The following is a 27,877-nucleotide window of genomic DNA, read 5'->3' as shown; positions in this document are numbered from 1 at the left end:
CCTACGTGGGCTTCATTTGTGCTTGAGGCTGGAGAGACATTAACAAATTCCTTTTCACAACACTTTCATTCTCAGAAGTCTGGCTTACAACTGAGAATACAGACAGAAGAGTGCAGGTCTTTGCCAACTATTTTCACTGTACAAGTGACAACACAATACAAAAGGACTACACCATGTATCAGCAAGAGTTGCATCTTCAAAGCAAAGTCTGTAAGGAAAAGAACAGCCCTTACTTAGCCAAATAAATCATATGCATCTAGAAAAATTGCCAATGAAAGCTGGCATATCGAGGCTTTAGCTACTGTGTTGACTACTGTTACTTAGTTGGGTTTTGGTAGATCTCCCTATAAGTTTTCTGAGAGGGACTTCATCCTCTTCTCCTGCATTAATATGATTTCTTACATGCTGAGATCACATGTAAGAACAAGGCTCCATGCTAGTACTATAAACCAGTTAATGATAAATATAATATAAATGTAGTAAATAATGAGCACAATAGTCTTACAATACCAGAAAACCTAAAGCCTAAATGTAGTATCTAGTAAATGTAAATCTAAACTGCTATGTAGTACTAACAGCCATCACATTTAATGTCAAATGAGCTGCAAAATGATCTGCCTTTATCAATAACTACAGAAAGAGACACTTCTGACTTTAAAAATGAAATGTTAACAAATTCAAGTTTGTAAGGAACAAATAATAACAAAAAATGTCTAAGCTCCCCCTTTCTAGGCCTTTTGACCATCCTTCTCAATGAAAAAGGAAAAATCAAATAGTCTTCACAGAGGTGAGGGAAGTCCAACTGCACCACTGAAGTCAGCCCAGGGAACTGTCTCTGGAGAACTGCAAGAGGGTTATAGTCCAGGATATATTACCAAACCGCTTTTTTTCAAAACCACTTTTCCTCCGGTTCTCAGTGGCTGAGATTCAGGGACCCATGACAGTAGCATTCTGAATTATTCCAGCCATCACAAATTTACAGACAGGGAGAATACGGACTCTTCTAAGACAGAGTTATTGGGCTTTTCCCATCCTGTGAACCTGGGCTTTAAGTGCTTATTGTTTAAGATACAAAAACTAGAGCTCATTTTTAGCACATACTTAAGGAGCATTGTCTTCAACCAGCAACTGACTGGCTTACTGGCAGTAACAATGGCTATAGCTTTAAGCACTTAAGCAGTTAAGCTTACTCCCTTGATGGACCAACTTTGTATTATCTCTGCCCTAAACAGCCTTCCAGAACTTTGTAAAAACGGCCACATTCCAGTCAACTTGGTTATTCCCTTTGGCATGAAAATAAAAGCTCAGCTGGTGAGGATATGATGCCTAAAAAGTCCTTTGTGACTGTTTTTTTCCATAGTACTGCAAAATCATTTTTGAAGCACTATGACTAAACTTATACTTACCAGTATGCAGTACTATGACTAACTTTTATTTACTGGTATAAGAGGCCCTTCACTGCACAGTACAGTTGGTGCTACTGGCAGTTCACAATGCCAGAGTGACAGAGAGCATAATAAAACTCTTGCTTGGAAAAGACTACTGAAAATAAGCTACATTCAATTACGCAGAAGGATTATCTCGTTTGCCAAAACAATTCTGAAGTTGAAATCTAAAACAGCTCAGATGCAGTGCCCTAAATGTGGCCTTGGTTCTCTTCATTAACTACGTAAAGTTAAGTCACAGTGAGCATGTCACATGGGGATGTCTATTGCAGACACCTAAAATTATGAGAATTCCACAGCCAGTGATGTTTACACATTAGTAGATGACAGGATGCCAGCAATCCCACTTAACACCTTTCCATATTGCCCAAACAAGCATCAAACAGGTTCTCTCACTAGCAACACTCAGATGTTCCCATGACCACAAATGCACTATTACTTTCCATACACAGGCACACCACACACAGCCATGGCAAGGTCTGTTTTGCAGACATCTGCTCCATGCTTCCAAGATCAATCTATGGTGTAAGAATAATACCACACATGAACCTCTGCTACATTTCCCCAGTATGCCTGGGAAGACCACACCATCCTGAGGGCATATTGCATGGAAAAGGTAGCCCTCAGGAACAATCTGACACTGCAGGTAGTCATCCTACTGTGAGGAAGGGAAGGCGAAATCTTACTTGGGACCCTCTGATAGTGCCAGTCACTCCTGGTAACCAAAGGGAAGGAAAGCTGTAGACTGCAGGTGCTGCTCAGTGCACAGGTAGCAACAGCATGAGAACCTACAACCTTATCCACCAGGTTTGGCAGATATGAGATATGGCAGCTGCACATTATTTTGCCCAAATGCAAGTGTTTGCAGCTGCAGAAAAGTCTGCCCAAAAGAAAACAACAGAAAGATGTGTCTGATAGAAGATATGAAGGACTTAATGGCAATTTATGAGCAAGGAGAAGAACACAGAGGTATGCAAAATAAGACAACAGGAACAGGTCCTGTGCATTAATTCTTTTGGGATGCCAGCCTTTCATCTGAAGTAAGGTATACTCACAGTGCTGCTGAGAAATAGCAGTGACAACCTTGCAGAGGAATGGGCTCATCTGATTTGAAAAGGGAGTACAAATCTGCACTCCAGAATCTTCACCTGGCCAACAGAAGTGGTGGTTCAGCTGCAGTTGGCAGTTTTCCAGATAGTAGCTGTGGTGCTGCAATACTGGATGAAAAGATGATGAAGATGCTGATATGATCCCCACAGAAGGGCAGTGCTGGTTCTAGCAAGCAGCTGGTGGAGAGTAATAGTCACTTGCCTCATGCAGATAAGCCTGCAAACACAGACACAGTGCTGGAAATCAGCTAGAGGCACTGATACTGGCCTGTATCTTGGACGGCTGATATCAGGCATGGTCTTCAGCAAGCGTTCAAGCAGACTGCACCTCACATGAATGAGGCTACAGCTGGAAGTGGTGGTAGAACTGGAGACTGGGCAGCACAGAGTGATCCAGGTCCCCTAAAGACAGTCAAAGAATAAGATGATGTTTGGAGAAAGAAGTTATACTGAGCTGGATGCTCTTTGTAAGACCCTCGCAGAGGTACAGTATGTCTGCTTCCAGCACCATCCAAGAAGTATTAGTCCTTTCTGTCTGTCCAGAATGCCAGCACAGGAATTGCCAGGGCTTGTATTACATAGACAGATTTTGATAAGGACTAAGAAAATGAATACTCTGATTCATTTTGCAAAAAGGAGGCACAGCAGTTATGACAACACTGCAAAAAGTATGAACAGAAGCAGAGAAAATGGAGGTTAACCACACTGACTTCTCTAGTCTCTGTCCACCTTTGGTCATGGAGCATACAGAGGTTCTGTAAGATATCTGGGAGCAGTATCAGGCAAGATGAAGGTAGACACTGTCACTGCACTAGGCACAAGGGGGGCTACATCTCAGCCCTGGGACTAGAATCGACACTAAGTGCAGGCGTCTGCTTTAGAGGAGGTGTCACTTCACTAAGTAGACACTGGTGAGGAGGCTTGGCATGCACTGTCATGTCTGGAGTGGCCCCAACTCTCAGATCAGCCACACAGATGTGACAAAGTTTAAATGACCTTCTTCATGCTTTCCACTAGCTTTTAACATCAATGGCGAATAAATCACCCTTCCTCATACATTTTCTATCTTTCAGACAAGGCATTAAAACAGGACCCAAACTGCTTCATTGTCATTAAAGATCTGGTGGAGCTTCTCATTTGGCCAAATCCACATATCCTATGCAATTACAGAACATTCTCTGCTGACCTGTGAGTGTAATCATGGACATACATTGACATGTTCCTACAGGCATACTGAACTGACCATAGCTGTCCATTGACAGACAAGTGTCCTGAATTAGTTGGTGGCTTTTTTTCAGTCTGATATGGTTTGGTTTGTTTTTCCTGGCTATTACAGAGAGACAATTTGTCGGCACTATCAAGTTTCTTAGCAATGGTGCCAGTCCATTCATCCCGGGTGTAGAACATACACACACATCCTACTGAAGAGCTATACAATGTTGCTATAAATTAACCCCCCCATAAATACCGACTGTAAAGACAGAGATAGTTAGAGGCCTTACACTTGTTTAAAAATAGCACTAAAAAAAGGTTTTATCACACGTGCGTGTGGAAGGGCGATGAGGGGGAGAGGAGAACCAGAGCAGCAATCCCCACACACGCCACGAAGACCAGCGCCAGCTTTGCCTCCCTGATTCTCCCAAAGAGAGGGAGTCTGGTGTACCCGCACAGGCGCCTTGTGGCCGGGTTCCCAGAGGTGCTCAAGCCGCTTGGCTCAGCGGACACCTGCCAGATGCGACAAGACCCAGCAGCAGCCGGCAGGACACACTGACCCGCCACCCTCGGCACCCGCCGCCCCGGGGAGTGTGGGTCCTCCCCTCAGCCCCCGCCCCCTTGAGCCGCCCCCCACCTGGCTTGACGTCGCAGGTGAGCTGCACCCCCAGGGCGCCGCCTCCCCGCTCGGAAGCGGCGTAGGCGATGTCGTCCCCTGCGAACTGAGCGGCTCTCTCGGCGGCTCGCAGCAGGGCGGGCTCTGGACAGCCCTCGGCGGCGTCAGCGCAGCCCGGGCCGCGGGGCCGCGGGCGCAGGCGGGGCAGCAGCCGGCACTCCAGGCCCTGGCAGTCCCGGCGAGTGCCGTTGGCGGCGCAGTCTCCGCCGCAGAAGACTTCCTGCGCGCCCCCCTTGGCGGCGGGTTGTGGGGCGCTGCCGGCCGGCGAGGCGTGCGGGGCGGCGTGCGGGGCCTTGCCCTGCGGCAGCCGCAGCGGCGTGGCGGTGTGCAGGAAGGAGCGCGCCGGCCGGCCGGTCCTGCCGCCGCAGCGGGCCCCGCGGCAGGGCGGAGAGGGAGCCTCGCTGCCACCGCAGGGGGGCCCGCGGCAGGGCTCGGCGGCGGGGCTGACCCCGGCGCACAGCGGCGAGAGGCAGACGCCGAGCCAGCAGAGCGCCCACCACAGCTGTCTCCCCAGCATCTCCGGCCAAGCCTGCAAGAGATGAGAGACCGCGGCGGATCAGGGGAGCAGCCGCTCTCTGTGGGGCGGCTCCAGCCCGCTGCTCCCTCCGACCTAGCCCGCGGTGCGCAGAGCCGCTACCTCCCCGTCCCTCTCCCTCTCGGTTTGCAGGTCCCGCCGGAGCATCCCAAATCCAGGAAAAACTTTTCACGTCCCCCGCCCTGTCCCGTCCCTCCCCGGTGTCTCCCGGCGTAACCTGCGGGAAGGTGCGGCGCAGCGCCCTGAGCAAGTGCGGCCTCCGGGCTTGGCTCCTCAGGGCAGCTGGCCGCAGCGGGGACTGACCTCCTCCGAAAGCTGGAGGGGAATGGCAATGTGCAACATTCCTGGGGCTTCTTTAGCATCAGATTTCCCAAGCGCCTCCCCTCCGGTCCCTCCCGGCTGCCCGGGGCGGAGGAGGGGGCTCCGCCGGGGTCCGGCTCTCCCGACAGCACTTCTTAGCGGGAGGCGTTATCCCAGGGCGTCCGGCAGGGATATGGGCACGTCTTAAAAAGTTGGCTTTCATTCCGAGTGGTTTTGTTTCTCCTAGAAAAAAAAAAAACAAAAACAAAACAAAAAACAAATAGTGACCCCAAAACAATAGGAATGAAGTACACGCGCGATGCAGTTTCCAATAAAGAAAATTCCATGCGGCTAGAAAAAGTTGTTAATAGCTGAGTTTTCTTAATTCTCACTTTGACACTCAGAAGCCTACATCAAAGATAACCACGACAGGCAGCTGCCGCTTTCTCTGAGACTACCTGTAGCGCAGCACTAACTGAAGCGGAGGGGCAAGTTTGACTCTAAATCAGCCAGGCAGCCGTGGTGATGTGTGTTGCTTTTTGATTGAGCAGCTTTCCCAGACACCCTCAGGCAGCGCTCACACCGGGGTGTGAAACCAGCATACCTTTCAAAAGTCCAAGGCGTTAGTAACGCCTCGCAGCTAGAGCCACCTCAGTTATCTAATCTCTTTCGCACAGTACCGCCGGAAAGCGACACTAAGTATGTGTTCACCTCGGCGCTAACTGCGGTGCCACCTTTTGCCTTGGGGAAGTTGGCTATCACAGGTACAATAGCTGTGGACAGAAGAACGTACAGAAGTACAGATAATACAATTTAGTGATTCGTTAGCTTCAGCTTCCATCCATCCAAAGGCTTACACACGTGTACACCCCCTCAGAGTACATCCTACACAGTCCCTTTACTATTACTTATACAAGACAGAGGAGAAACCACATTGTTCTTTCCTCCCCCTTTTCCTCCCCTCCCCCCATGCCATCTGAAACTTGGGAATCTCATTTTTTTACTTCGGACTGCGGGCTTCACCGTTTCCCTTCCTCCCCAAAGATTTCACCAAACACGTCACTCGGCTGGAGTGGTTTTGACCGAGCATGGTTTCTCTTGAAAAAACAGCTTGTCAAAACTGAGATGCTTCCAGCTCGCAGGGCTCCAGCCCGGAGCAGGGAGCAGGGCATGAAACACCTGGGAGTGACAGCCAGCAGAGGGCAGTAAGCCTCCGCTCCTGCCCAGCACCCCCACTCCCCGTCCCATCCCATCCCCATCCCTGTCCCGTCCCGAGGGAGGAAATCGCTTCTCTCTCAATCCCCAGCCTTTCCCCTTCTTTTTTACTCCCCGTGGCCCGTGGTTTGAGGTTTCTCGAGGCCGCACGGCGGCACCCGGCCCTGAAGGAGGGGACACGAGTGGGGAGGCACCTCTTCTTTAAAGGCCATTTGCTTTGGCAGAACCTGAGTGGTGAATTTTTCCTGCGTGTTTCTTGGTTCTAACTAGCTGAGGCAGCTGGATGCCTTCAAATGTTCTTTTTTTTGCGTGCTCTCTACATGAGCCAGTATTTGGCAAAAGTCTGGACAACCTGTAGTAAGCATGTTTGAAATTGGATGGTGTTTTGCAATATGGATACCAAAAACAATCCAAACCTTGCTCAGTATGATTAATATTTCTTCAATCCTCAGCTTAACCATGCAGTAGTTTTGGAAAAATTCCATGCCATGTATCATCTAAACCTTATTTTGTTTTCCTGCCTTTCACAGCCTTTTCCAATAGCAATGTATTACAATTATTTGATCCTACAGGCATTACAGAGATGTGTAACTCAAATTACTATGACATCCAGCAGAACTGCTTACAGTGCATAACTTTCAAGATGCACATTTTTCTGTAACAAAAACTCAAACCAGAACAAAGTAAATATTTTTGTCCGGTTGTTTTCCATTTTTATTTGGTTTTTTAGAAGTCCATTTTTTCAGGCTAAAATTCCATATATTGCTGTAATTTTTAGTAAATCTTTGTTTCCAAAGAAATATGATAGTTAAATAAAGAAATAATTATGAAGCAAATGAAAGGCATAGTAATAGTTTTGAGTGTTTCCATCAAAGCATGATCATTAGCTAAGAAAGAAAAAGAAAAGGATAAACAAACCCCACTGCAATCTAACTCATTATCAGCTAGCATTTGCAACACCCTAATCTTGCTCAATCCTCTGTGTCATTTACTGGTTTTCAAAACATTACCAAATTTAAATTCCAAGGTGTTTTCAGTATTTTCAGAACTGCTAAACTTCCTGTTTAGAAAATCTTTCTAATATCCACTGGCCTTCAGTCTTTGACAGGCTTTCAAGCAACTTATTCTGTACATTGGAAAAGGATTCTGAATCAAAGTATAAGTTAGCTGATTAATAGTATGTGCTTAGAGTTCGACAAGCTCCTCTTAAAAGAGCCATCACCTACAGCTGCTGATACAGAGAGACCTCAAACTTTATTCCTTCTTTCGCTGAATGATTTTATGTCATGTAAAATGGCATGCAATAATGACCAATTTGCCTGTAACTATACGTTAGAGGATACAACTAGATAAAGAGAGGATGGAGACATGTCGCTGAAACACCACTTTTCTCTGCTGTGTCCTCCATAAAGAACTAACATCAAGTCTTATAAGACAGCCAAACTCCTTTAGATGCCTATAGTGTCATCCTTTTACAGGTAACAGTTTACCACCTTGCTGGTATGGGGAAAGAAACAAATTCACATCTGTCCAAAGGGAGAAGATGCAGAAACTACACTGAATCATGACAATAATAAAACAACAGCCAGAGATGCTAGGTTTTCATGCAAACAATAAAAAATGGAAGCAACATAGTTCAAAGGATATACTTTACTGTTGCTAAGTTACACATAAACAGAAGTTGTTATCTTGGCATATGGGTACTGAGAGTCATAAAAAAGAGTTATTCTGTATGGGAAATTCAATGCCACGTACCTCAGACGACCCATACTGCCAACCCTCACCTGCACAGAAGCAATAGCATCAATTCTGCAGTCTAGCTACAAACAAAACAGGAATACCCTGTTCTAAGTAAGTCTGGGAATGACCTGATTATCCAAACAATTTTAAAGAATCACCTAAAATAATTTTTATATAAGTTGATAAAAAAACTCGCAATCAAATTAGGCTGGTAATACAAAATTAGTCTTTGTAAGTTATACTTCTATGGTTAAAATAGCACAAAGATGGAAAATACAAATGTTTTTTTCCAGTTGCTGAGAGAAAACTAGATCCTTTTCACAATGTAGCTCTTAATTGTACTATAGCTGAGCTGGAGAAGGCACACATTACAGCTTGAAAGGTTAGCGGTACCATTTCATCGTTTCTACAACCCAGCGCATTCTCTCTGCTCAAGAGAGTGCTGTGTCATATTGGTGTGCTAATTTGCTCCGCGTTGACTCATGGGGCTACTCACAGCTCTGCAGATATGCTCTGTGTTGCAACTGCTTCCTCAAGTGAGCTGTATATGCCCTTTGGATAAGCGTTTAGGCTTTGTGCCTATTCTAGGATTTTACAGCTGGACCATATAACAAATACTTAGAAGTTGCTCATAGTTAGAATTGGTCACAGCTCAGAATATACATTTTCTGAGAAACCTCAGCACTTTGAAACCTTAATTTATCTCAATAGACCTTCTAGTAACAAAGTCACTTGGGAAACAAAGATATACAGCATTTCCAAAAAGCAACAATTTCTTCTAAAGCAGCAGCACCCTGAATCCTAGGAAATCCTGTATTCCTTGGATCCCTGAGACAAGGAAGAAGTCATCATACAGGAGTAGATCAGACTGAATGAAAAACTGGCCTAGCAAAGAACTATCAAAAATTATCTGCATTCCATTGTAAGTCTTCCTGAGATAAGCTTCGATGAAACGTTTCACTCTCAATGAAGCAGCAACTTTTGACAGAAAACATGCCATTAAAATCGTGTTTCCAAAGAGATGCATTCATAGTAGGGATGACACAATGATAAAGACATCTCAGTCTTGGCTACATTAGCTGATCAGCATTAGTTTGTACTGCAAGTCAGCCTCCTGAAGTAACAACCATTGAGTCACTTCCTGCTCTCCTAATTGCTGACTGCACTCCTTCAGTAATGCCACATGTAAGCACTAGTAGCACAGCACAGAATCCTCATTAATGTAGTCACGCTTGGATGGAGAAAATCTCTTGGGCAGTGATTTTAGCATTCTGCATTGAAGGCTTATAGTTAAATATTGATCACCAGGCTGCCCAGCATTCTCCCTATCAAACCCCCTTAACAAGGAGTCTGTCTTATTCTACAGGGTCCCTGTGAAATGGTAGTGGGAACAGCATGCAAGTGATGAGGGATGATTTCTCATGAAAAGCTCCAGAGTTAAGTGTTGGAAGACACTATTGTTTTCACAAGCCTTCATACAGAAGGTTTTCTACTAAGAGAAAAAGAAATGCTTGAGGAACATCACACTGGTGCCCACTTGGGCTACCATGAACTGTGCACAGGGTCTCCTGCTGGACATAAATAAATGTCATCTAGTACAAGAGATACCTAACTATACCACATTAATTGCTGGTTTTCCTTCCATATACAGTTTCTAATCGCTAGAGGATAATCTCAAATCTAACCTGTGGTCTCTCTTTTACATTACAGGAGTAGCCATAGCTATCACTTACTAGTAAAACTGTCTCAAATTTTCCCATTATAAGATCTGTTTTGATTTTTTATACTTTTGCCAGTTTTTAACTGTTTAGGCCAACGCATACTCAGGTAGGTTTCTGCCTTTGGCAGTGGTCTATCAAAAAAAGCATAAAGGTCATATAAAAAGCTATGTACTGCATGCAAAGAATGTGACAGAAATTAACTTACATCAGCAGTCTTAATTCTGGCATTTCCTAAATCGCATAAGTTTTATTTTGCAGCCTTAATAAGGGCTTTGGGTTTTTTTATATGCTTATGTGTCAAATATTTGGCATAAAATAAATCACTAGCAGGTTACCACCTACCAAAACTCCATGGCCCCTACAAAAGTAAACATGTAAGCATGGTAAAGGTTGGACTACAATGTACCCACTACTCTTAGAACACCAAAGGGAAAAGGGATGATGGTTAAATAAAATATTTTTAAAAGCAAATATGAGGGGGAAAATGAGGAAAAGGTCCTGGATACACTAAAGTCAATGGTAAAGCACCCAGAACTATAAATTGTGCCAGGATTCCATACAGAAAACCAAACCAGAAAGAAAAAGAGGCAAACCTAGAAAATCTGGCCCTAGCTTGATGCAAGACTGGATTCTTTATCTTTAAAGGTCTTCAAATCACAAAACAATGTTTTTCCAAGACCAAAAATATTTGGCTTAATACAGAGTGTGTATATGTAGAGGCTTTTGGCTTATCTTATGAGAAAGAACAGACCAAGAGATCTAACATTCACTTCCAAAACTTCTGAACCAGGACTTGTCAATATGGAAGTAGGACAAGATGCTCCCGTTTATATTTTACTTCAGTTGCTGGATTCTGTTTAGTCTTCTTAAAACTTAAAAAAGGGGGGGGGTTAGGGTTAGGGTTAGTTATCTTAGTGCCTTTCTATCAATAAGAAGAATTCAGTTTTCTCCTTAAGAGAGGAACTACACTCTTGCTGTATAAGAGAATAACATATAAGCTTCCTTGGTTCCTAATACAGAATTAGGCACAGTTACTCACAAGGTTCTTCTTAATAATGCTCCAGTGTCTGGTGGTCTCTCAAATACCCTTTGTAAACTGTTTACATTGATCTTTGCTCCAAGCTGTGAAATGTGTATGGATCTTTTTTTAGTATGGCTACTTGCCCATCATCAAGACCTTATTTTGGTAATCCTAAAAATAGGCTAGGATCAGTTACAAAGACTTTTCCTCAACAATGTAGTTCTAAAATAAATTTAAAGCCTAAGGTTTTGGCAAAAAAACACATTAACAGTCAAACTGGAAATGTTTCAAACACTGATTGATCTAGACCCAGCTGAGTTTATTCTACTCAAGATAGATTTTCATCAGATAATCCAAGAAGAGTGTTTGTTTTGGCCTATGATTCTAGAAATAATATTAACCTGGCAAAAAAATGTTGTTTCTATAAAGAAAAAGGCCACTGAGAAGGCTAAATATCTGTGTCTTTCTTCTCATGTACTACACTAGTTTCTCTTACATCCTGTATTTGCTCAGTATTTTCAGGAGCTGTATTAGAGTTTCTGTGCTGTGGTTAAATCACCTATCTAGGTCTCTGAGGTACTTGGCCAGAGTTTGTGAAAAGGTTATAATCCAATGCAGGTATGTTTAGATCACATCTGAAACCTAAAGAATTGTTCCCTCCCCCATTCTTCACCCATGAGGATTTGATTCATAGTCAGCTAAGGTGCAGATTTCCAAGCATTTAGGCACAGTCACATAGCTAATTTTTTTTACACTTTGAGGTGACATTTAACTCTTTTGACATTTTCAGGTGGCTTTAAATGCCATTAGCAACCTGGTTACAAATGTCCAGTGTCAGACTCAGAAAACCAGAACAGGTCTTCTAAACCCTCATTTAGCTCCTTCACATCACTCTCCATTGCTTTATTACCAGTCTTCTGTGATTTGAAAGAAAGAGGAGGCTTCCTTCAACTCTAGAAATGTTTGAAGCATTTCTCACATTGGGGAAGGTGAGACCTGGAGTTACCAGAGGGAAAAAAGCCCTTAGGAGAGATTAAACCTATGGAAATTCTAATTTTTAGTTGAAAAGGACTATACCTTTCATTTCATACGACCCTTACAGAGGAGAAGTGATATAGAGTGGTCATGCAAGACCATCTTCACTTTATGAGACAAGAACATATTTGCAAAGTTGTAATGTTTCAGACTTTTTTCTGGAGTATGTTCACATAAATGAGATGTTCCTTTTGTATGTCTGTATCATAAAGCAACGCATTCTTTCTGCATAGGAAGGGAAAAGAAAACTAAATACAGGGGAAAAAAATGTTGCATTGGCCCATGAAAGTTCGGTTACCTTTACAACGCTCTACCATCAGAACAAAATGTAGAGATTGCTTTTCACAATCTTCAATAGTAACGAATTAAGGGCATATCACATACATAACAATACCAACTGCTTAAAAAATCAGTGCATACAAGTTGAATTTACTTGGAATGGATACCTATATGTCCCAGGTTCACTTTCAACGTATGTTTTTCAACTTTCCTCTTTATCCAGCTGTCAACTCAAGCTCAAGTTGACCCAATGAAGATTTAAGAAAATATTTGCTTCCACATGCTGTCCTTCCAGGCTGTGAACCAGGCACCACATTTGATTCAGACATACATCCAGATCCTCCCAAATCAGTTGTTTCTAGAGACTACCTATTATTTTTTGCAGCACCTCTAAAAGAAGTGTCCTCTTTTCCATAAACTTGAAGCAAGGCATTTCATATCCTTATCCTTGGTTTCCAGGTGTAGTCTTTCCCTTCTCATTTATTCTCTCTTGCTCTGAAGATTACTTTCTAGGCCCAGTGTTTAATAGTATCACTTAGTCTCTGCATTCCTTGGCTGGCACTGGCTTCTCACTTATATCAAACACAAACTGCTACCTTCACTTCCAAGTCCCTCTATGGACTCCACATTCTATACCACCACTCTTACAGTACACACTTATTAGCTCTCATTTGTCCTTGGTGCATTTATGAAAATTCACAAGAGCCTTCATGTAGCTTTATTTTTCACATCTGAAACTTCTAAAAAGCCCCTTCAAAAGGTTTTTTGAGATCCAGGGAGAATGCAGTACAGATGCTTGCTACTCCACTACTGCTACCAGTATTTAGAAAGGTCTCTGTCAGCTGGAGATAACCTAAATGCTGCTGTAAAGGATTTTCATTTGAAAATGAGCAAATACTGAAGAGTGAAATGTGAAGAGCACACAGACAGTTTGAATTATGTTCAGGGATAATCCAAGAGATGAGAAGAGTCTTGCTGAGGCAAAAAGGGAGCAGAAACAGAAACAAAACCTCAACATGAATAAGAAAGCACAGAGTATAAACATTGAACATGGTGGACTGAACATGGACAAGCACTTCCTTAATTGCTCTGCTGAAGTACAGCTGTAAACTGGAACACACCCCTTTTCCAGAAAATCCTGGACAAAATTGGTTAAGAGCTTGAAATTATTTGTTAAGTCTATTTGAGAAAATAATCTCTTTACTTTCAGAGAAACATTACTAACAAAAGGTCTTTCATGTTGGTCATATTTTTAGAGCAGAAGGAACAGTTTTCTCAAAGGCAACCTACATTTTTTGAGATACTTTCTTTGAAAATCGTACCCAAAAACACAACCTGTTCTAACATGTCCTGCGAGAAACTCCTACAATTCCCACTGACAGCTAGTACAGAGGAACCCCTACCCCCAAAACCATGAAAAACTAGTAAAGCATATGATCCTCACTGGAATACTTAAGTTGCTGAACGATTTTAACTGCTGTTGCTGGGTCAAAGCTTGCTTTTCCTTATTCTCATAAAAGCTCGGTTGTGGTCAGCAGATGATTGTGTCACTATGCAAGAGTACAAGTGTTTCTTGACAACCAGACACTCAAGCTACTATATGAGGAAAATATGACAGTATTTAATATATTAGCTATAACCATATTCTAAAAATAATACAAAGCGTACACTGCAACTGTGCAGTGTAGAAACTTGAATTATTTAATGGAAGGGGAAGTGAGAATTCACTTCCTCCTATGAAAATTTAGAAAAATGCTACCAAAGGAAGCACAATGCTATTGTCAAGTTCCTCTTTTACATATTATTGATTCTATTACATTCAAGTACAGCTAATTTTCCACTTTTATTTTATGGAAAACTATATTGTCAACACCATCTAAAAAGCACTGTTAGATTACTACATCTGTACCAGTACATCATTCATTGCCTTATGTTCTCATGAATCATGTGAGATGTTAGCCCTGTGTAAAAGCGATGCAGCTGGACACAGGTGGGGTGATATAATTTTTTTACCCAGTGGAACAAGAATCTTACCTTGACTTTTACTTCGCTCACAGACATTTGATTGCAGTCCACTGCCAACTATAGGTCATGGACCACTGTAGAAAAAAAGAAGACAGGAAGGTCAAGGATTCCAAATTCTTAATAGCAATATTCAGAGCTCAGCTGTACATTACCTGAGCAATAACTTACAGATAATCTACAATTTATGAAGAAAAATTTTTATGGATAATATGGAAATAAAAAAGCTCCCTGGCAATCTTATTTAGCAGCAGCAGTGGCAATCATCAAGCATCAGCTGATACCACTGCTGCTGTGTGTTAAGTTTTAGCAAGTAGCTATTTTTTTAGCATTCACCAGACAAGACTGTGGTAGGGTGGAAAGGGATGAATATTTGTTTAACTATTGTCCCGTATCTTATACAAATAATGTTCACACATATGTGTAATGCTCTCACGTGGCCAAGATAGGACAAAGCTGTCATGGTATGACAAAGCTCTTACCCTCAAGATTTTGTATTATGGGTACCTTTTGTGTAGACTTAACTTGCAGTGCTGTGATGTGACATGGTTTAGTGTGAGGTGTCCCTGCCCATGGCAGGGGGGTTGGAACTAGATGATCTTAAGGTCCTTTCCAACCCTAACTATCCTATGATTCTATGATTCGGTCTGGCTCGCTGAGATCTACCAGAATGGATTGTCTGTGTACCCAAATACCATCTGTTAATTTCATATGCATGATCTATTACATAGGCACTTCCCTTTGACATGAGGCAAGAAGATGAAACTCTATCAGTTTTCCACAGCTGCTTCCATATTTAGTTCAAGGACATGAAGCAAGTTCTGCTTTCTACTTTGGCCCTCTATGAGCAGTAAGAGATACACACCTAAAACATATTTTCCAGGAACTATGAGGATCTTCTGCTTCAGAAAAAAACACAGGTCTGACAACTATTCCAAAGGTTTACATCAGTTCCTTGAAGACATTGCTTACACTGATGGGAAACAAGTGATCCTGCAAAACCTCCACTTCTTGCTTCTTCATATTCGAAAATACAGGTAGTTTATAGTGCTACTTCCCCTATACTATCCCTCACCCTATATGCACATTACACTCACTATATATATATTCTAAATGGCTGACATAATTATAAATAGCAGAGAACTTTACATCCTAATATTGACTTGCAGGTACAGAAAATCAAATACATGTGCCAGAAGATGTAACCTAGCATTTGGACTTGAAAATTACCCACTGAGATGGAAAGAATAGTAAATACGTACTCAGAATTTCTGACAAGAGAAAAATACTGACAATTATTTCCATAAAGCTTTGTGTAAAATATTGTGAAAACTGGGGGGAAGAGAAAGGGAAGGGAGGAATGTGAGTTTATTTTGAACCATGAATAACAGAAAACAATCTCAAAATAAAATTATGAAGTTGTTTTAAGCTGCTATTGTGTAGTCAGAATAAGACTGTTAAATTTTTCAAAGGCTTCCTGTAGACCTCCAGGCAATGGGATATATTTTAATATTCATGTGAATGTAATTAAAAGGTCAACATGTAGCAAATAAAGGAGAAAATTTAACCCTGGTATGATCAGTGGAACAACATCAGAGCTGGCTCTCACATGAGTTAACACAGATTGACTTTTAGATGGAAGAAACTTCAAATGAACATTCTACCTGTGTAAATCATGCTTACAGCATTTTAACAACCAGGAGTAAAAAGTACACAGGGAAATAAATCACAGATGAAAGAAGTGAGTAAGGAAGGGGTTGAACAGCTTGAAATGAGTAAAATACATCATTAATTTATTTCCTTTCCTGAAGCCAGCTAATTCCATCTTTTGTTTTCAAATGCCTTTTATATTCAATTCAGTAAGAAGCTTCAAAAACTTGCTCATATCATGCTTAGTTTGTCATACATGTGAAATCTGATACAGAACACTAATAAAATCAAATGTCCAGTTTAAAATTATGCTTCTCATTAAGTGAATTATTGTACACATCGCTCTGAGCAATAGCTAAAAGCCTATATTGTAAAGCTAAAGAAGTAATCTTAGTAATAAATGCTGACATTTTCAAATTAATACCCTCCGGTTACAATTTTCTAGTTACTAATATGCAGCATTCCAAATAAGTTACATGAGATTTCAATATTCCATTTCATAATACTTACAGGTTCCCTTTGAAGTGTGCAGGCAATTTCTTTTTATCATAAGACTGATAAAGCTAATAAACAAGACATGTTAGTGAGGCTTTTCCTACCTCAGCTGCAATTGTGTTAGATGCTCAGCTCTCACAGTGAAAAGTGGTCTGGCTTGAACAGATGTTTTTGAAGAACAGAAAGGGATATGTATCTACTATGTATAAACAGTTAAAAGAAATATGGATGCACACACAGTGATATATATATATGTGAGACCTGGAAAACTCAGGTTCTGATCTAAACCTCACTGAATCCATAGAAAAAGGCTCCTTCAGGCACCGCTAGCATTTGAACCAATGCCTTTGAAATTTAAACACTGTAAAATCTCGACATGCAAATTGTTGCTTGAACATATTCTTCATGCAGAAACAGACGCCACTGACTAACCTGAGGCCCCACCATACACAGAGAAAAAAAAAAAAAAGGTAAAAATGGTGGAAATCAATTTTAAGATCAACATGGTGGAAATAACTCCAGTAACTAAGCTTCAATCATAAACTTTCTACAAGTACTTCTGACCTAATTTCCTGCAGTTAAAAGTGTGAATTTGCTAGCCTCACTGCTGACATTTTCAGATGGACTTAGAACCTCTTCTTCAGCTTTTCATCCAGGTTAAGGTTTTGCTTTGCTTTTGCTTTTCCACTTTTTCCACCAATGCATATAAGCTTTCCTATCAATAATTATGGAGAAATAATTCTATTAGTGGTTCTGAGCTGCAGAAAGATGCCAGCAAAAGGACAGAAGGACAGATGGGCAGAAGGAAATTGATCTGGCTATACACCTGCTCTTCAGGACATTGAGTTTCAGCTTCTTCATTTGTTTTTAAAGAATTATATGTGATGTGCTTGTTAACTACCTTCTGTATTCAATACAGTTGAACTTAAAATTAATTTACTGTGATTTTCCAAAAGCTGGTTTTGATAGTTTCTTCCATATAAACTCCCAAAGGAGACTTTTCCGTCTTTCTCACAGGAAGTTTTATACTTTACAGGTCTTCCACAGGACTGAGCACTCACAAAGGAATATAAAAAAAGCCCCTAAGCTTAAACAGAATTAATTCTTATTAGAAGAACATAAAACCTATAGTTGCTACTTGCTTATTCCTATGCTTTCTGCTTTTGGCCTTATCATCTAGGAAGATGCCAAACCAAGATACAAATTTTTCCAGAATGCCCTAACATCATAGTCTGATGTGGTACTGTGATTCACTTCACACTAATGGCAACCTCTTTAAGGTTCCCTGAAAAAACGGTTTTCTGGTGAAAGGAATTACCTGGTGTACCCCAGAGGATCATCCAGTCACTATACCAAAGATCTTCACTGTGTGCAGAGTACTACCTGAAAAAGGATACTCTATCTTTTAGATATCACTTGTCTTAAACTGATGCATTTCTATCTTATTTTGTACCTCGTATCTATGCCTTTGTCCTCTATGGTCAAAACCTTCACTCTGCCATCATTCTGAGAGTTGTTCTGTTTAAACAACAAAATAAACCTTTCAATTGTGTTTTATGTGTTTTGCCATGACAAAATATCTAATTAATACACTGATTGATGGTTATTTTATTTTATTATTTTTTATTTTTTTTTTTTTACTATTGGCCAGTGGTACAATGGCTTGTCAATATTTTACATACCTGAAGCCTTTCCATTTGTAATGCTGATGGCTATGGGCTGATAACTGCATCACTCTGGGCAGGTAAGATTCTAGTCAGTGTAGTGTCACACTTACCCTGTGGCAAAAATGAAGGTCAGTCTCTAAAATCATGACATTATCAGTGTATAAAGTGATGACAAAGAAACTTAAGGGAGTGCATTTATGGTAAAACATTCCTTTTTTTTTTTTTTAAAGAAGTGCTAGTTTACTGACTAGAAATACATCTATTTGTTCCCTTTCAAAAACAGATGTTCTGCTTTAAATTATCTGCTGCTTTAGAGAAACGAACATTACAATGAGATGTAACCCACAAGGACTGTGGAGGTTAACAAAGCTTCCCCACCCCCCTGTCCCCCGTCCCCAGCTGAGGGTGTATAATGACAGCATATCTACCCAGTGATCTATGCTCCCATGATAAGAAAAGGAAAAGAACGATTTGTAATTGCATACATCAGATTTTCAGTCATGCAACTGCTGTGAAACACACAATTGTAACGTGGGTGGGGTGCATGTCTCTTCTTTCATTTAGAAAGCAATGCTTTTGGAGAAGGGCAGAACCGGGGGATGATTCTGCTGCATACTCATTTTAGCTGAGAGACCAGAAAACAAGTTAGAAAGCGTTATGTATTTCCACATGCTCTTGCCACAGCCTAAGTCTCCCTCTAACATCAGGACACACAGTGTTAATCAGGTCGGTATCTGCTGCAATGTTTCCCTCATCACATTTCTTCCTTCTGAATAATAACACATGATGGCCCCCACCCATCCCACTGGACCACAGTGCTTATGCTCCTAAACACAGCCCATTTTTTTCAGATAGCAGTCAAGATTTTCTGTGATTTCTATGAGTTTCTCCTTGCTTTCTAGAGATGTGTGGTTCTTACAGTGATGCCTATCTTCCAGCAAAGTACAAGGAGAGCTGGAAAACACAGCCATTCAGCTTTCTGAGCCTTACTTCAGGCTACTTGGAGAGGGCAAGAACAAAGAGAAAACAAAGGCTTATTTGCACAAGCAGAAAAGAAGTTTTCTACATTATCATAACAAATATCTTGGCGATGTATTTCAACAATAGCAAAATACGTGCGAAACCACGAGTGCAACCAGGATGTGGCCATGTTAGTGATGGGTCACATATAGAAGTGAAAAAAGCACCTTTTGGCAACGAAATGCATCATCAAATATTAATGCATATATAGAGTTCACAGAAAAGTGCTGATTTCAAAGTTGACTTTGGGATTATTAAATAATAATAATAATAATAATAATAATTGCAAATCAATCATTTAAAATTACTTCTTTCCTTGGCACCATAATGATGCCAGAAGCCAAAAAGAGCAACTGCAAAGAAAGTGAGCAAAGGGAATATGCAAAATCCATGGACTCTCAGACTCCCAAGGTGCTGAACTAATAACTCTATTAACTATGTGTATGATTTTTCAGATGCTAAGTTGCTTGCTAAACTTAGATGCATTTGCATGTGCCTGGCCAAAGGTGCAGTTCTGACCTCAGCAAACTCTGATGAATTTTAGCCAGCTTCTCAAGAAATAACTTGGGCTTTTTAAATAACGTGAGTGGCGCAGTGCATTATTCACCAAATGCCTCCTTAAACATGGCTGAGCTGTCTCAGCTGGAATATTTCAAAGCAATTACCCCTTAAAGCACTGAAACATTCTCTGTGCAGAACATGGAGGTAATTTAAAATGCTTCATCTGTTATAATTACATTATCTCCAGCAGTGCTGGAGGAACAGAACATGATACTTCTTGGTTGCTTTGGAGCAAAACGTGGACTTCTAATATAAATTGCCAGTAAACACAAGATTAAACTGAACTACCTGATGACTTTTCTAAACTGAAGTAATGGAAGTAGGAGACGGTGACATCTTCACCCTTGTTTGCTACATTAAGGCTTGTCATTGCCTTACATACGTAAGAAAATATTAGCCAAAAGCATTGGTTTGGGAAAGTTATGGACAATGAAAATAAGAGTTTAACCAAGAGATGGGTCTACTTGCTATGCCACGTGCATCACTTAGAAGCTCATCTTTTTAACTTGATGTTAACCTCACCAAGGCCACATGGAATTTTCTAAGTGACATTTTCCTTTCTAACTTCAGATGGAAACCTTTGTGGTTTGCTTTTATCTTCCTCATGTTTTTATATGATTTATGTATTTATGAAATTATTTCTACCCAGTGAATAAAATGTGTGCTTCAGAGCAGCACTTTGCAATGCTACAAAATTACGTGAAAATGCCATAAAAGCTATTTGCTGCCATGTGGCAGCACTATTTAAAAGAAATATGGTCGTTTAAAAGGAGTGGGGAAAGAAACAGATTTCTGCCTGAAAACCAGAGAACATCTCCCGCGCTGCCCAGCCGAAAGCCACCCAGCCCGGGTGAGGTGACGCCGGAGAGGCTGCAGCACAGGAGGGGAGGCAGCCTGGCTGAGCTGCTCAGGCCTGCCTGGAGCTCTCCGCTGGAGGGTATAGCCCTGGCACCGGCCACAGCCACAACCTCTCCGCCTGGCCTCCAAGCCCTCGCAGGGCGAGCCTCGGGCTCCATTCAGCTGGCAGCCCCGCTGCCCCTACGGCTCCGTGAAGGAGGAAGCCTCTCCACAGCCCTCGGGTTGGCCTGGAGCGGCGAATCACCCCTATCCTCACGGCCCGAAGAACGGGTCTCCGGGCCGATGGTGGAGGGCGGCGCTGCGTGCACTAGGGCGGCTCCCCGGGGCGCCCGGCAGCCTGCGGTGCGGCCCCACTTCCCCCAAGGCAGAGGGCGGGTGAGGTCCTGACTCGGAGGGGTGTCACACATCCGCCACGCTCGTCCCGCTCGCAGCGCCTGCGGGAGCTGGCCCGCCCGCCGAGGTAAGTGGGGCAGGGAGGGATTAAGTGAACCACCAGGGGCTGCCAGCGTCAGCCCGGGACCCCGACAGGGTCGGAGGGTGGAGGTGCGGCCGCTGCGGGCAGCGTGAGGCGCCCTGCTACGGCGTGGTGTATGGGGCGGGAAGTGAAGCCGGTGAATACCGGTGCTTGGGGTACGGCAAACCCCGCGCTGGGCACTGCTGGCGGTGCCCCTGAAGCTCGGAAGCCCGGAGTGGGCAACGCAGGTGCCCGCAGAGGGGAGCCCGGCAGCCCGCGCCGTGCCGCCCGGACCGTAGCCAGCTCTTACATTCAGGCGCCCCTCCGCGGGACAGGGACCCTTACGACGGCAAACGTGGCCTCGCTGGGCAGAAACGGGGTTTTGCGGTGCTAGGTCCCGGCGTTCGTTGTTCTCTTCGGTAGGGTTAACATGAGTCAGACCTTTGCTGTGTCCAGACCCAGAGGGGGCGAGCAGGAGACTGGTCATTTGCAAGGAGTGCAAAAGTTCCCTGCAGCCTCGTGAGGCAGGTGGGATCCCGGTGGATGCAGTGTCCAGTTTTAGCTGCTGCTTTGGAAAAGTGAATGCAGGCAGGGGAGACTGCAGACCAAGAGGCCCGGCATGAGTGGGCAGAAGTACACCATATGAATGTGCTAGTCCATCCATCTTAAACTAAGCATGTAAGAAAGTGGTGTGGCTATGCCAAAACAGCCAGTACAGGCTCCCAGGGAATGAGATTTACATTTTACTGCTGGTGGTGTACATGGCCACATGGTTTAGGGAAGAAATAGATGTGTCTCCTGACTTTGAGAAGGCCCATCCTGCATGGCACCCTCATCTGAATACCATGGAGAAGTAACATAAATACCATCTCCAGAAATTCGGGGTAGTTTTTCAGTCCCTTTTCCACCAAAGAGAAGTTATTAAATCCATTCATTGTCACACTGGGAAGGTGGATCTAGTAGGGTATTTTAGGCAGCGTTATCATCCAGCTTGTCTCAACTGTCAACAAAAATTTGGGTGCAGGAATACAGCATACAAACAAAATTTGTCACCAGACTGGGACAGACAGCTTGACTTTGTAAGGTCTTTTCCTGCCCCAGGTTACTCTGATTCTGTGATTAGCGTGGCTCAAGCTTGACTTTACCCCTCAGTACTTCTGTTAGCAGGAATTTGGCATTTTCCTTCTTTGGTTCTAGTTCCCCTTTGTGAATTACGTGACATACAAGTTTTGTCATCTGTTCCTGACTTCTAAAAAATACTCATTTCACATATGACTCTGTTAATGTCACTGTTTACTTACCCTGCTGCTGCACTACAATTACCAGGAATCAATTTAGTACATCTGTTTCATTAGACACAAAGAGGTAAGCCCCAGTGCTGCAAAGGGCTATAGTAGGTGACCTGCTCTAGCTGTGTAGGCTCCTACTCATTTGTCTTCACAAACTTTAGAAAAGTGGTTGTTGGGATTTTTTTTTTGTTTGGTTGGTTTTTAGTTTGTTTGGGTTTTGTTTGTTTAAGTTTGTGTTTTGTTTGGTTTTTGCTTGCTTTAATAGTAACTTTGTAAAGAACATGAATTCAGGTTTAAACTTTGTTTAAAACAGAATGTTTAACTTCTTACTGAACCTGTGCAGGTCTGTTTTCCCCTATGGGCTTTCTAAGGAGAGTATTACATTTGATTGTACTTCATGCTCTGTGCAAGCATTGCTTAAGAATGGCGAAAATTTGTGTTGAAATATGGATTACAAATGTCTTTGGGAGGTTTAATCAATGGAGTATTACAGATAGCCGAGTGATCCTTGCTTTATATTCTTGGAGAATTCTGATCCATCTGGGAGCACACGTAGCTGGAAAACTGTACTGTCTCTGGAAGGGTACTTTCATTGACTGTGTCTTCCCTTTATTATTTAAATGCCTTCTTGTGGGTACTCAGATGCTTCTGGTGTTTGGAGGCAAATATGACTGAAAGTTTAAGCTAGTTATTAAGTAAATTGTGTTTTAATTGTTCATGCTAAGATTTCTCAATTATTATGTAGTATCTTCAAGCAGGACATACCTTTGAAGTGCTGGATTGTTTTGTTATCAATTGTATTAATTCCAGCTAAGTTTGATTTTTACAGATCACTATATTTGAGTAGTGTCTACTAGATCACATGCTGTAACTCATGCACATGTGAATCAGGCTGTAAACTTGAGCTTTTTTATTTTATGAAGCTTTAGAGACGTGTTTGGGAGGTAAGAATTTGCACAAAGGGGACAACAATATGAACAGAGGGGCCTGCTGGATGTTGTAACAGCTTAACTCATTCCTGCAGCCTGAGATTTCTGAGATAGTAAAGAATTTACCCAACCCACTAAGATTTTGCTTTTGCTCTGTCTCATCTCTCCTGCTAGAAGAAATATCTTACAGCAATGAGAGGAAAAAAGAGGCAAAAAGCTTTCCTTCTCTTGGTATGCAGTATGTGGTGAATGGAGAGGTGGGGTTTGGGTAGCCAGTGAATGGAGAGATCAGCTATTGCATCTCTTGGGCCCTACAAAATGTTGAGAAAACTACCAGTCTGGAGTACTGCTGGAGCTGAGAGGAGCTGGTGCCTTGTTCAAGAGAGGACCTGTCTTGACTGCAGACTCCCGAACATCTGTCATTTGAGAAGAAGATCTGGGAATATGGATTTTCTTGAAAGAATGTCTGTGTTTCAGAGGTGGCTTTACAGGAATGTAGCTGGATATGGTTTTCCTGAATATTATTCAAATACCAAAGCCTCTGTCCTTTCCTGCACTCTCTGTAAACTACTGTTTTCCTTTCCTACAGACCTTCTTTTCACCTTTCATTTCAGTATGTCTGGACTTGTTTTGTCGTAGACCCGTCTGACCTGCTGTGATAATGAAGTCATCATCATGGTCAGGTGCTGATCTGGGGTGAAAGTGAAAGGCAACCTCTAATTTGCCTGCACCAATGTAGAAACTTTAGGTTGTTTATTTTGGAAGTTGTCTAGTGACAGTGCTAACTTGCATCCATCCATGCAGATATTCCAAAGCACTTGGACTTTATATGCAGGATCCTCTTCAGCCAACTTTAGACATCAGTATTTTAGTCAGTCACCTGAGGTTCTGAGTCACCTTTACAGTCAACAGAGAGAAACAGCTAAATTCAGGTGCCCAGTTTTAGACAGCTACTGTGAATTATGCTCTATATATAAAATTGACTTTCTTTTCCTTCATTGACTAAAAAGAGCATGGGATGACCAGGACAGATGCAGATGCCATAGAAACTCCACCGTATGTCTTTTCATGATTAGGAGTGACCCATGATACCGTAAAAATGCTTTTGGAAAAGGAGGCATTTTAGGCAGCTTTCCTTATCATCCAGTTTACTGATTCATGGCTACCCTAGATATTAGCAATACAGCTGCCAGTGTAGAAGATAGTTTGTTGTACTGTGAAAGAAAGGAGTGAGGGTGCCATGTTCTTAAGTTTCTGTAGGAGACTTTTGAGCATCTACATGAGGAACCATGAACATGTGTTCCTCATCACCCCTCTATTAATTTATAGCATTGATCCTGGGCTGTGACTGAAAAGGTAACGCACATGACTTTGATGTGACTTACAACTTTAATGTGAGAGTTCACAAACTAGTTTGAGAAGGACTGTTTAACCAGTTCAAATCTGTCATTAGTTTCAAAGCCTTTCTTCCAATAAAGTGACCTTTCAGACCTGTGGCTAGCCAATTGCTCTCAGAATTTTTGCTACCAGAGGCCATGTCAGCTGGCACACAGCACCGTTCCTTCTTGTTGACCATTGATCAAATAAATTAGAGCTACATTTAGGGAGTAGATGTATTAGGAATCCTAGAAGCAGAAGAAGGTTCAGTAACAGAATTTTTCTATGATGCTCTTTTGAGGACTACAGAGACATTTCTGATAGAAATTTTGCACAGGATGCATCTCCTCAGTCCATTTCCACTTTTACTTTTACTCTGTGTTTGCTTATAATGTAAAGCAGGACATGTAAAAGTGTGACAGGTAACACTGATATTAAAGAATGAAACTCCTTGTCTATCTGCTGTCAGTGATAGACAGACCCTACATGACTGATATCACTAAAAATGGAAGGTTCTCAGTTGTCCTCAGAAGAGCCACGTGTTTTAATAAAAAATATGTTGAGAATCTTGTCATTGTACCTACACCTATCAAAGACAGTGGGGATGTATAGGGAGCAGATCTGATGCTAGCAGCATGACTAGTCCACCAAGCATAGAGAGAACAGCTAGGAGCTAAAAATCATAAAGGCACTCACCTGATGCTTTGGTTGATAAAAATTGCAAATGACTTTCTGAGTCCCCAGTTTTAGGCAAAATAATGTAGTAAGCAAGTTCTACAGTATTGTCACTTAACCTGCTGGCATCAAGTCCATATAGGCAGCAAATTTAAATTTGCTCCTCAGTGGCCTTAGTTTTGGTACTGTCACTGCATCTGCAGGTAAACCAGACTGCAGACATAGTTACTTTTTTTCCACCTCAGAGCAAAGTTTTGATGTACTTTTGGAGATTTTCTAGTATTCCCTAACAGAACTAGAAGCCCCTGTTCTCACTTCATCTGAAAATTTTGTTGAAGCACCAGAATAAGAAGGATGTATCAGCCCAAAAAGGCATTTTTGAAAGTTTATGTGGTTTTTGTCTTTGATTGCAAATTTTTAAAAATAATCAATTAAATAACAGTCAGGTCTACATTACTGGTTTCAGTGCTTTTTGATTAAACCTTGTATTTGGAAGATCTGCCGTACATGTGTGTTGGAGGGCCTAAGTTGCTGAAATAACTCTGAGCAAGTGAGTAAATGCCAAAAAAAAAATGAACACAGGTAACATTCCCAAATACTTGGGGTTACAGCTTAGTTTTGTACTTTGACGACCACATCTTAAGGACTGAAAGACAGCAGACCTAATGATTGAGAGAGCAAATAAACATGAGCCAGTGGTTTTGGGTGCCAGTGCTGCGAAGGGATTCAGCATGCATTTAACTGCAGTTTTGTCCTATGGGGGCCATGTTCTTCCATGAAATTCAGCCAAACTTTTCATATCTAGATTGTCCTCCTTAGTTTCCCCTGTGTCATGACGGAGTTGTTGTCTCTGACCAGATCAGTCATTCCATCCCTCCTCCACTTGATAAGGAAAAAGAGAGAGGGAGGTAATGGCATTTCCTTCTCATGGAAAACCTGACAGAAGGGGAAGAATTACACCAGAAATGTCACAAGGTTCTTCTCCCATTGTTGCATTTTCTTCCCATAACTGTTTCCTTTGTGTGGTTCTGGGCTTGCTGGGCTGTGGCAAAGCAGCCACAGCCATTACAATGTAACACCCATCTGTGGTGACTTCAGGCTTCCACTTTCTTTATAGATCTTCACCTGAAACCCACTGCCTGTAGCTGTTTGTGATCACTGTGCATTATATAGACTGAAAGAAACGGCTTTTCTAGGTGGAAAATTAATAATGGGCCTTGAAATTGTGTCTGGCTTTCAGTCAGTATTGCAGCTGAGAGAAAGGTTTATAAAAAAGGTCTTAATTTGATTTTTCTACCACTCACTATGATACTGAGCACTGTACTTCGGCAAAATACCTCTGAGTTCATATTAAAGCATTACTTGTTTCATTTGTCTTTAATACACAAACTGTATGAAACAAACAGATGAGTTCAATAAATTTTTTACAGATTTGTTTTCACCCTTTTCCTTCACACTTATCTGTTAGATCATTTTACACTATTATCTTTTCTGCTTTCAGTCTTCCTTTTCCATACAACATGTACCCTCTCTTAAACATTTCTGACAGTAATAACAACATGTAATTATAAGAGATAAGGTGGTGTCTTAAAGTTTTTTGCCAATGACTGCTGTTTAGGAATAAGTTATTTGTATGTATAGACAGTTCTGTCATGCGTCCTTATAGCATATCTTACACTTCCTATAATGGCTCGTTGTGGGAGGGTGTGAATATTGGAAAAGATGAGCCTTCGATTAGTCAATGTAGCAGCTCCTACATCTAAGTTTTGTACTGTAACTTTTCATTCCTTTTTATTTCTTCCTAAGCTTGTGCTATTATTTTAATTATTCCACACTTAATATCTCTTGATTTTATAGGCAATTGGTAAGGGAGAGGATTTTCTACCATTGTGGAACTCTGTATGTTTTCCTGTCTAATCTGTGGGCTTCCTGGTCTATCAGTTTATGCTTGTTAGACAATCCATTCATGTGGGATCAGCCTACCTTATGGGTTGTGAAACTAAATATAAAAATCTTCATTTATTAGAGAGCCACAATACATGCTTCCCATAGGTCAGTGACCTGAGGGTAAGGGAATTCTCAGAATAGTTCAGAAGTAGCAAATGGGAATGAAATGCTTACAGCCCATCTGATCTATTGCAGGGTGCAGTTAGGCTGAACATTCTGTTGGATCAAAAAAATATTAATAATTGCACTATTAATTGCTGTCAGGTTTTTTAAGGCCCAGGCAGTGTCTTGTTGTCATGTAAGTTCCGTACAGTGATGTTGGGTAACTCAAAAAACGGGAAGGAAAACATTACACTAACATGAGCAAACTACAGATTGTAAGAAGGAATGTGGAAACAGAACAAATTTGAGCTACTCAAACTTAAATTACTCTTTCACTATTTTTCTCTCCCATCAAGTCAGGGAGTGGGAGGGATCTAGAACTGAGATTGTTATTTTCTGGTAAACTTGATGTCTACAGTTGTTTATATCTGAGTAGAGCTGCAGCAGGTGCATTATCAACACAAGACAGAGGAGCCTAAATAATCTGGTGGCTTATGAGGTGAATCCAGCTCAGGGGACACACTTACATACAGCTTTCTATGT

General features: G+C 41.9%; 1 protein-coding gene across 1 annotated transcript in view; it reads left to right on the top strand.

The window, feature by feature from the left end:
- Positions 1–20,906: 20,906 nt before the first annotated feature.
- The window catches only part of APBB1IP (amyloid beta precursor protein binding family B member 1 interacting protein), a 61,234-nt gene continuing 54,263 nt past the window's right edge, over positions 20,907–27,877 (top strand). Inside the window, exon 1 of the mRNA XM_034063328.1 lies at positions 20,907–21,021. The gene's annotated coding sequence lies outside the window, so the exon portion shown is untranslated. The remainder of the gene's footprint in view (positions 21,022–27,877) is intronic.

The sequence above is a fragment of the Melopsittacus undulatus genome, chromosome 1 (genome assembly GCF_012275295.1).
Source record: "Melopsittacus undulatus isolate bMelUnd1 chromosome 1, bMelUnd1.mat.Z, whole genome shotgun sequence".
In the NCBI taxonomy this organism is placed as follows: Eukaryota; Metazoa; Chordata; class Aves; order Psittaciformes; family Psittaculidae; genus Melopsittacus; species Melopsittacus undulatus.
Note: the sequence above shows the minus strand (reverse complement) of the source record. Positions and strands in the feature narration are given on the sequence as shown.